We start from the raw sequence: 11231 nt of genomic DNA on the forward strand, positions 1-11231 counted from the left end.
TCAAACTGAAGGATAAAACTGATGTGTACTCTCAGCAACCTGTCAGAACAGCCTGAGCTAGCAGGGAGTTGACATCTAGTGCTAATTTGCTAGATCTTCTTATAAATAATAAATCATTTTTCTTTTTGCAAGCAACATGCACTTTGTTCATCGTTTGAAATTCTTTACATTATTAACAGCTTGATAGAAATTTCGGAGAGTGAGCTGAAGAAAATACTCAGGAGATCCTACACAGTTTTTGTTCAGATTTCATGCTGGTCTTTTGTACACATGCCTTCCTTTTTTATCAGAAATTTTCCATAATTTTGTAGGAAGGAGGAAAGCCTGGGAACTTCTCTGAGGCATTTGCGTGCTGTTACTATTCTGTAATATGATTTGAGTAACACACAGAGTTGTTGCAAGTTGCTACATTATACACGTTTAGTGTGGCCAAGTTTTCAGTATTGTTTTCAGTTTAGTTTCTTTTGCCTGTCAAAACTAGTAAGAGCAGGCTATATACGTAAGAAAAACAGGTTTAGAAACTTCTGATTGCAGCATCTTCTTGTTCAGAGGCCATGTGCAGGGAGACTCTTTCTTCTCCACAGAAGGAGACACTGATGTTTGTGGAGGGGGTAGTGAGGAGGGCAGCAGGACCCTGACGATGCAGTGAAGGGAAGGTGGTGCAGACAAGTGGGGAAGGTATGTAATGTTTCAGTCTTCAGGAGTCTTTTCCAGAGAGGATAAGATATGTGTGTCCTTTGCAGGGAATTCAGATCTGGTGTGGAAATGGGGAGGATAGAAGGCTGGAATTTGTGTTTTTTTCTCAAGTACTGTTTGGTATTCACTTCTGAACTGATGTGCCGAGGTGTATGTTTCTTCTCGGGAGCAGTCCAGTGGAACACAGGTCCTAAAAGAAGCTGTGACAAAGCAAGGGAAATTAAAACCAAGGCTTAGGTGCACACAGCCAGCTCCTCAGTGATTGGAGTGTTGGAGTATAGAATAATCCCACTCATCCTCTGAAGAAAGTATCACATAGAAATCTGTCTTTATGGCAAAAGCTGGTTTCTATCCTCAGCATACTTCAAAAACTTCTTGCTATGATTTAGCCAGCAAGATGAGGCCATTATATGAGTAAGGAAGTGGTCCTGTAAGAGCTGCACTGAGCAATTCAGAAATGGGCCTGCCTGTTTGTTCCAAAAGATGCTGAAAGACAGGAAGGATTTTCAGTGGAGGAAGGAAATTCCATATCCTCACTGGAAGAGCTTAGTCAGCAAGACAAGGAACACACAAAACCTACCATAAAAGAAGAAAACTCTCAGGTTAGTGAAGCACCAAACAAAATCATAGAATCATAGAACCATAGAATGGCCTGGGTTGAAAAGGACCTCAAAGATCATCGAGTTTCAACCCCCCTGCTGAGTGCAGGGTCGCCAACCACTAGACCAGGCTGCCCAGAGCCACGTCCAGCCTGGCCTTGAACACCTCCAGGGACGGGGCATCCACAACCGCCCTGGGCAACCTGTTCCAGTGCATCACCACGCTCTGAGTGAAAAACTTCCTCCTAATATCTAACCTAAATCTCCCCTGTCTCAGCTTAAGACCGTTCCCCCTTGTCCTATCGCTGTCCACCCTCATAAACAATTGTTCCCCCTCCTGTTTATACTCTCCCTTCAAGTATTGGAAGGCCACAAGGAGGTCTCTCTGGAGCCTTCTCTTCTCCAAGCTAAACAAGCCCAGTTCCCTCAACCTTTCTTCACAGGAGAGGTGCTCCAGCCCTCTGATCATCTTAGTGGCCCTCCTCTGAACTCGTTCCAAGAGCTCCATGTCTTTCTTGTGCTGGGGGCCCCAGGCCCGGGTGCAGTACTCCAGATGGGGCCTCACAAGAGCTGAGTAGAGAGGGAAATCTAGATGCTGTACCTCTTTCTCCTATTCTTTTTCATTATCTGAAATAAACCAAATTGGAAATGTCACCAGTAATGATTTTTCTGCATAAAAGCCTTACTACTAAGTTCCCTTTTGTGAATTGTTGTCCTGGGCTGGCTGAGCGTATCCGGGTCAGAGTGAGCAGCACAGCCCTCTGATCTGAGAATGAGCAAGTGAGGAATATAGCGGATTGCTGCAGCAGGGGCAAAGCTCAGCAGGAAAGGGATTGTGTTCAGGCACAGACCTCATGAAGAGGACCATCCTGTTCTTGCACACCCCAGAAATCTCCACAGGAACAGCCAGGTTTGCCTTTAGGTTTTGAAATTACACATGGGCTGCTGAAAGAAAGGATACTAATTAACTGTTCATTAGTTCTTTTCTAGAAGTAATTTATTCTTCTTCCTTTTTAGTTTTTTTTTCCAGTAGACATCTCTTCCTCTGTTTATGTGGCACAAAGATAACCTGCAGGGATAAATGGAAATTGAGTTTGTGCCCTTATTCCTAGAGCAATTTGGATGGGTGTTACATTGCTGGTTAAAATAAAACAAAAAACATCCTACTTGCTAGGCATTCTTAATAATGATTTAGCCACTTTTTCTTGTTTATTTTGGACTTTTAAATTATTTTTAATTCTTTTCTTATTTTCTATGCCTTAATTCTCACATCCATCTTATATAGAGATAATCACTTAGTGTAAATAAGAAATTTCTTCCAATAGTGATTGGTAGCAGTGATTTAAAATGGAAAAGACAGGTAGTCTGGTACGCTAAGGAATTAATAATATCTGCAAGGCATCCTCTTCATTGCTTTAACCTATACTCTTCAGTGCATGAGCTTTGTTTTTCTTATTGAAAGACCTACAGGAATGCCACATCTGCTTGTCTGGGTGGGTAAAGCTCAGCAAATCTCAACATTAATTCAGTAGAATGCTCTGAACTGGTAGACAGCCAATGCAATTAAAAATCTATCCTGATAAGGAGAGGCAAAGAAGTTTCTGAAAAGAGTCACTGTGGCGTGAAGTACCAACAAATAAAGAAATATGGCAGTAAGGAGATTACTCACAGCATTTCATTTTTCTTTGGCATTTATTTCCTTGTTAATGCTGGAATCTCAGTTCATGATGGAAGTGAAGTTTGGCATTTTGTGCTGATTTAAAAGCTTGCTAATACTGATCTCTCTGTGTCACTGAATGAATGAATCTCAGCTAAGTAGTCTCACTATCATTAAGTCTAATTGGACTAAATTAGCGTCCAGGGAGATGTCCTGGTTAAAAAAAATCCTGGTTAAAATGTTTGTACTATAGCAGTGGTTGTTTGAATCGACACACAGTTTGGATTTTATGACATTGCTCTGAATAGTTACTTTGATTTTAGATAGACATTTTCCAAGGATGTGAAGGTTGCACACTGTCTACATCAGACTGAAAAAATACCAATGTATTTGAAGAATATCATGCATTGCACAAGGTCAGTTTGCTATTCAAATTCTTCAAAAGATCCTCCAAAGAATGTATGTTGGAAGAAGATCTTTTCCTTTTGGAGCTGTTGTATTTAGCTTCTAATTATCCCGCAGTGTAAGACTAATACGATAATTCTGTAGGCCAGACATTTCTCATGTGGAATAAGGAATAATTTAAAATGGTCATTAGAAGCTGCATGGTCTTGAAAATAGAAATTATTTTCATTTTGTCCATAACATAGGTAATTGTGCTACAGTGCTTCTTCCAATGTAGTGCTTGTTTCTGGAGTTTCTAGTTAAAATAACAAGGAGACATCTCCACTGTAGTGTGTGCTTGGTTACCTGTATGCAGAAATCTGCCAAAGAACAACTTCAGATAACAAAATAATCTGATGCTTGAGGGGATTTTCTTATTAATTAATCAGCATCTGGGGACATTAGCCTGTTTGCTTAACAAGGAATTATTTTTTATTACTCGAGGTTCAGAAACGAAGGTTAGACAGCGTGAAGGTCAGCCTTTAGTTCAGTGTGACAAGCCTTGGATTCAATGGTGTTTCAGAGGATTATCTGAAAAAAACATTTTTCGTATTTAATAATTTGCCTCCTAACCATATTTAATTACTAGCCATTTTTATTATCTTTCATCTCATGCCCAGCAAGCTAAACTGATAGAAAATTATCTTGCTTTTTGATATAAAAGGAAGAGAGAATGTCCTTAGCTCCCTGCAGAGAATCATTGCATGTCCAGTGTTTGTTTCCACCAGTGCTAGATTCCACTAGCACTGAAGAGCTTTAAAGTATTATTGATTCATATTCATGTACACACAACAGGCAAATGTATTTTGAAACCATGCTGATATAATCTGTCTTTCACAGACTGCTTCTGACAAAGCACCAGGACTGTGTTGGATGGGAAGGAAAAATGAATTCCAGGATGAGGAATCTCCACTGACCTTGCCCCTTCCCAGGATCTATACAAGAATGTCACTGCTGATTTTGACAATTCGGTAAAAAAAGGTGATTGACTTTCTCAGGTAATCAGACAGGATGAGCTGTATTCTCTGGAGTGTAAGAGATTTGGTTTCATAGCACAGAATTTGTCCCAGAGATGACCATTTATGCTGCTTTTGTTACATTGTTAGAGATTTCCCAAGGAACAGTCCTACCGTAGAGCAAATTGCATTTTCGCTGACAGCGCCTACCTCCCACATACCACACCTTTATTTGCACTTCATGGCAGTACCTAATCTGCAGCACACGTGTCCTGGTGTGGGCCTGGCATGCCGGATGGGACACGTTGGCTCACTCTTACAGAGCTGAAGGCAGGTTTTGTAATATTTTTCTGCACATTTTCATGTGCTAATAACAGGAACGTGTGATCCCTAATTCCTGAGGTACAGCATCACTCCTCCTCCTACGCCGAGCCTTTTCCGAACAGGTTTAGCCAGCTGTGCAGCTGTAACAGTCATTTTTCTCTGCTATCTACAGGTAGGTACTGGAATAATACTGCAAAACTTCTTTTCAGTTCCTGTAAATAAATAAAGATCTGATCCAAAAGCTGCAAATGTGAAAGGATAGTATCGTAGTATCTCAGAATGCCATAGTATTAAATCATGCTAGTCCCTGTGTGATTTAACTTCCTAGCACCACATCATTTTTGTAGACTTTCAGGGCAGAGTTGAGTAAGGTCATTAAAATTGTCTCAAGGACCAATGATTTTCAATGTTTCATTCCTTTATGTTTAGATTTTAATCTTTGTTAATTCCTCTCTGCAAATTAAAGTTCTTTTGCAGAAAAGAATGAAAGAGTGTATGAAACATACATGGTTTTTATATTCTTTTTTTCATTTTCTTAAGAAACTGCTAAATGGGTGAATCACAGGAGCCACATTCTGACCGACAGATTACTTGTCAGCAGAACACTAGCTTGGTCTGAGCATTGCTCATGGAAGTTGCAGGATGTCCATCAGTGGAACTCTTTGAGTTCAGAGCAAACAAAAACAATGAGAAATGATCAACATGAAGTTTAGGTTAGAACAATAGGCTATACCATTGTTTCTCAGACTTTCTAACTGGAAGAAAAAGCCAAACTTCAAGCAGAGAAAAATATATCAGATTTTGCCATACTTTTTTCTCATATAAGCAAACAACCTGAAATGGGATTGTTTATATTCATTGACCATTATGTTTATTCATTTCTTTACTTATATTTTTCTCTATGTTCTGCTAACAGGATTTTTTTTAGTTGTTCAGTGAATGTGCCATCTAAAGATGTGATGAGCAAGTGGTAAAAAACCCTTGAGAAGCATTGAAGTAGGTAACTTCTACAGAGCCTTTCTATCCATTTACTTTTCAACTGATATGTACGTGTTTGCAAACAGATGTTACCAGGCATCCTACTTGTGCCATTCACTGCAGACTAGTAAGAGTGGGAATATGAGACCTTCTTCTGTGTTCCTCTGGCCTTTGGCACACAGCGTAATAAGCTACCAGGACAAACATAAATGTTTATTGCTGCAATCTGCAGCCCATTCATTCAAATATCATTCTTTCTGTGACCTTTCATGTAGTAGTTGTGTGTAGTGTCTGTAAAAGTAACACATTTTGAGGCAAGGGAATTGTCTATACATTCTCACGTCTATGTGTTTTATTTCTGATGAAAGGTCCTGATTGACAGATTGACATGTAATCCGTTTAAAGACCAGGTTGGATGGATACTGCTTTGCAACTAATACTTCATGACGTTTTTGTGAGCTCTGAGTCAATATGAATGTCAGCATGGGGAATATATTTAATCTTTCTGCTTAGCTGTTTTTATCAACCTTCTCCTCAGGCATTTTTAAGCAGCTGATAAAGCTCTCAGTGGAATTTGCCGTGATGCATACTAAAATTGATTTGCCCAACCTGTTGCTTGTGTTATCTAGTAGAAGTTTAAGGCTTTAAACTAGTCAGGGAATTTGAGAAGATTTAGAAAAATTCAGGAGTAGTTACAGAGGTGGTAGGTGTTCTAACCTTAGCCCCTCATCTCATGAAATGAGATGGCAACTCATTTCACTGGAAGCAAGACCACTTTTTTAATACCGGGCTAAATTTTTGATCACAAAATATTGATATTTATCAACAGCTCTGCTGCTTCAGATGGAATCTCTGACCTTTATCTGGGGACCGTAGGTGAAGTGGGGGTGAAGTGCTCCAAACCTGACCTCAAGCTCAGAGGGGAACCTGTTAGTGGAGTAACTTGGTAAATGCTCTTCTAAATTAATGCTTTAACAAGAATAGGCTGAAAATTTTCTTTCAGTAGAATCAATGAGGGCATTCCCTTTATCTTCAGTACAGTCAGAATTTCATGCTGAAGAGGGAGGAATGCAGTTTCAGAGTGACTTCCCTGGCAGTAGAGACCATATGCCCATGATTACTTGAAAAGTTATTTTTCTAGCTTGGGAATTTCGGTTTTTCATCCCAGTCTAAATTACTCTCTGTGTAAACAGTATTTCTTTATGACACCTTGCTATAAAGGATAGTCTGTGTTTGCTATGTTCACCTGACAGAAATGATGTATTAGGACAATTGTGTGATTGAGGAAATGATATTTATGGTGAAAAATTTGAATTGCCCTTTGGCTGAAAAGGAGGTGATTTTCCCCCTCTATTCTGCCCTCATTAGGCCCCATCTTCAGTACTGCATCCAAGTCTGAGGCTCCCAGCACAGGAAAGATGCTGAGCTTTTGGAGAGGGCCCAGTGGAGGGCCACGAAGATGATCAGAGGGCTGGAGCACCTGTGAAGATAGGCTGAAGGAACTGGGCTTGTTCAGCCTGGAGAAGAGAAGGCTGCAGGGAGAAATCACTGAGGCCTTCCAGTATTTAAGGAGAGCTTATAAACATGAGGGAAATCAACTTTTTGCATGGCGGGATAGTGATGGGACAAGGGGGAATAGTTTTAAATGAAAGGAGGGGAAATTTAGATTAGATGTCAAGGGGAAGGTTTTTACTGAGGGAGTGGTGAGGTGCTGTAACAGGCTGCCCAGAGAGGTTGTGGGTGCCCCGTCCATGGAGGTTTTCAAGGCCAGGTTGGGTGGGGCCCTGGGCAATCTGATCTAGTACTTGATCTATCGGCTGGCAACCCTGTCTGTTGCAGAGGGGTTGGAACTTGATGATCCTTGAGGTCCTGTCCAACCCAAGCCATTCTATGATTCTTTGATTCTATGAAAGAGTATGCGAGCATTATCAGTCTTTGTTCACTGCAGCCATTTTAGTACGGAAAAGGCACTAAGACAGCAGCACTTCAGTTCTCAGTGCTGCTGCTTGACTGAAAAAAGCATGGCATTATAAGTGATATTTTTAATGAGTATTTTGTGACCTTGTCAGTGGTAACACAAGTATCAGTGTCTTTTTTTGAACATGTAGCCACATTAATAAATGGCATTTTATAGTATCCCAGGGTAAACCCTGGCATGACATCATTGAAGGTATTCTGGATTCACATCAGAATTTCTTCACTGGACATTGTCCTCTGAAATCCCTTGTTTGAACTTTAATGATATTTTTAAAATTCAGTATTGTGGTTTTGCAATGGTGCTGCAATGTCAGCTGTAGAAACTAAAGCTTTTCATTTGCAGAAAAGGTGCAGCATATGCAGTGCTCTTGTGAAATGCCTATTTTGCCTCTAGTGTTCCTTTAGCTCGTGGTAGGGAAGGTCACAGCTGAATCTAAGAATGGAGGTAAGACTTTGTTTTCATACTTTTTGTGGAAAACACATACAGTCAACCTTATTCATATAAATGTGTTTCATCTGTGCTACCTCTATATATGAGCTCATCACTGGACAAAATACATGAGGTAGTTTTGCAGCGTTAGCAAGTAGCTAAAAGATGGAATTAAGTGCATCCTGTAATTTAATACTAGATATTTTGAAAGATTTAGTTAAAATGTTTGGTAATGGATGCAACTTACAACTATTTATTAGAGCATTAGAACACTGCAGTTTTGTATGATATTGCAACCATTTTGTGATTACAGCGTGGCTATTTACCAGGAAGATGGGGAGGCAATCAGAAGAGTAAATGTCTAGGTAATAAGTTTGAGAGACAAACATTTCTCTTCTGCCTGCACCATATTCAGAAAATGCTGAAGTAGATCTGTTACCAAACCTTTAACAGTTTTAAGTTAGAATCTAGGCCAGAGGACAAGAAGAGTTTTTATATATGGCTATTCTGTCATCATGATGCAATGAATCAGTGGTGGTAAAATCCACTTAATGGAATACCAATGTACACTGCATCATAGTGGCTGTAACAGACTAACTGGGTATTGGGCCTTAAGGAACCTCTTACCCTTAGCTGGGATTTTGGTCTATGTTTCCAGCTGCCTCAGCTTCATGTCTTGTGAGAACTACCTGCAAATGCATCGGGTAAATTACATATGAATACTCTACCTGACACACAAAAATGGATATTAAAGACTGTTTTCCTTTTTACCAGAAGTATTTATTTCTATCCCAGCAATCTTCTCCTCTCTCATACAGTACATTATTTAATTTCCATTAACAGGCACTCTCTGTGCCCATTTAATCAAAGGAATGAAATAACAGTACTTTTGAATCAAATTGTGATATAGTATAAAAATAAATACAGATGTTTCTGATATTCAGGCTTCCCAGGTGGACAATTGACAGTTCAGGCAAATGTTGTTTTCTTGCACTGTTAATAATTTTCTACTAGGAATATCATAATACATCTATTTACAGAACCAAATTGTATTGACAGCAGGGAGCACAGTGCACTTTTCGTAAAGTCAATCTGAATATTGTTATTTAAAGCAGAATCAGAGTCTTATGGAGAAGATATGGACTTAGCTCCCATGAGTTGATAAGGGAAATTGCATTGAGACAACAGAGCAGAAGGTTAGCTTACTGCATTCTGCAGTGGAGAGATATGAGAAGCAAAAGGGAGCAGTAGTAAATCACAGGGTAACGTAATCACGTTATTTCATGGAATGCCCTGGAAAAATGAACGAAAGGAGTATAGAGTTATGTCTTACACATGCACTGTAAGCATCTATGGTGTGATAGAATGATCCAGATGCTGAAGATGGGCTTAAAATAGAAAAACATGGGAAGGTGAGATGCGTTTTTAACTACAGTTAAGACGAAATTAACCCCATGAGAAACCTGGTTATTAAGTGTTCTCCTGAAAGCATGGAACATACCTCCTTCTACCCCCCACCCAACAATCACAGCAGCTCAAGAGTATTCAGTACGTTGGTTGTTCCATGCACATATCTTAAATAGATATTTCAATGAAAAAAAGAAAAAGAAGGAAAAAGAGAAATAAAAGAATGTGGAGGCATGAGGAGAACAAAAGTTTCCTTTTTCATCACTACTTCAAAGCCAGTAGAACACTACTGGCATGAGCTGATGGCAATTAGGGAAGAGGGTGACTTATCTTCCAAGATGTTGGGAAGCATCAATACCTTGAAGCTGCTTGGAGCAACTCAAGGATAGGCTGGAAGTGTGCTGCAAGATAAGCATTTAGCTGGGCCGTACAGCACATACGCCCAGCTAGCTTTGGCAGCAAGCATACCAGAAAGCTGAGTTTGAAAACCACTCCGTCAATCTAATGCATACTGACCAAAGAAAAAATATTCAAGGCTGGGGCAAGTTTTTCTGCACTTCAAAAGGCAATGTAACAGAGGTATAAGGGTACAGTGTCATAATCCCACGTGAGTACATTCCCATTGCAGAGAAACAGGAAAAAAAATTGCCCGCATTTGGTGCCAGCAGGAAATTATAATCTGTTGATATACTTATCTGTCTTAGTACTGCAACATTACTTCTCAAACTTTCTGTATAATCCATAGAGTGACTGAGCATTTCCCAGTTATATGCTGTACTGAGTAGCCCATATACAGTATCAATAAGATAATTTTGTTTCAACCATACCTTAAATATTTTCTGACTGGTAAACTGTGTACTGTTTCTCTATCATGAGAGCATGATTATATTTGGAAATGGTATTTGTGTATAATCACTGTGTCATCTTTATCATAATGGGTAGAAAGCTAACAGAATGACTTTTCCATAGAAACAGAAGGTTGCAAAGGGAATGCTGAGTCTTTCTGCAGTGATAAATGGTGCTGACTCTATGACCACCCTGCTCATTTAGTCCTTGCTGGTATCCCTTCATAATAAAATTTCTCCTTCATTATTCCCTTTACTTTTGCTTTTATCTGCTCAATGTTTTGGCTGTCAGATTTTACAAAAACTAAAAGCATCATATCATTTATTTCCAAGAACCCTTTTATTTGTATCTCAGAGCCTGAAATGTGATATTTGCATGTGTGGTAGTAGCAAAGCATTCAAATCAACTGATAGTCCTATAGATGTACCAGATCAAGGCCTGATCTCAGTTACCCATAAGAAGTCAGCAGTCATTTATCTACATAAATGTATATAAAAATTTGCTTTTTCAAGGAACTCAGATTGATTCATAAGGAAATTTGAGAGATGGAGGAATGCTAAGTAGTATAAATCATTGCTATCACATGTCATGGGTGCCAAGTGTTTGTATGGACTTTTACAGGAATAACATAAATCTATGCAAGGAAAAATCATCTGGGCTGTTATATCTATGGCACCACTTCTGGTGCAGGAAGTTCTTGATCTGCAGATTGCTGGAAGCTGGTGGAAGTATCCAGGAAGTGCCTGTTCTGCTCAGTCAATTCTTTGTGCTTCTGGTAGCAGCTATTGCAAGCGCTATTGCTCTTGTAAATTGCTTAAGGAAAACTCTGGGGCCTACAAAGAGAAATCAGATTTTCTCATGACATAACTTGTAATACAACTATCAACTCTCCTTCTGTTTCACAGAAATGTATAAGG

The 11231-nt window shown here is 39.5% G+C and overlaps 1 protein-coding gene across 1 annotated transcript in view; it reads left to right on the top strand.

Annotated features, from left to right (window-relative positions):
* The window catches only part of ATP2C1 (ATPase secretory pathway Ca2+ transporting 1), an 81024-nt gene continuing 74395 nt past the window's right edge, over window positions 4603–11231 (top strand). The window contains exon 1 of the mRNA XM_021389348.1: window positions 4603–4848. The gene's annotated coding sequence lies outside the window, so the exon portion shown is untranslated. The remainder of the gene's footprint in view (window positions 4849–11231) is intronic.

The sequence above is a fragment of the Numida meleagris genome, chromosome 2, assembly GCF_002078875.1.
Source record: "Numida meleagris isolate 19003 breed g44 Domestic line chromosome 2, NumMel1.0, whole genome shotgun sequence".
In the NCBI taxonomy this organism is placed as follows: Eukaryota; Metazoa; Chordata; class Aves; order Galliformes; family Numididae; genus Numida; species Numida meleagris.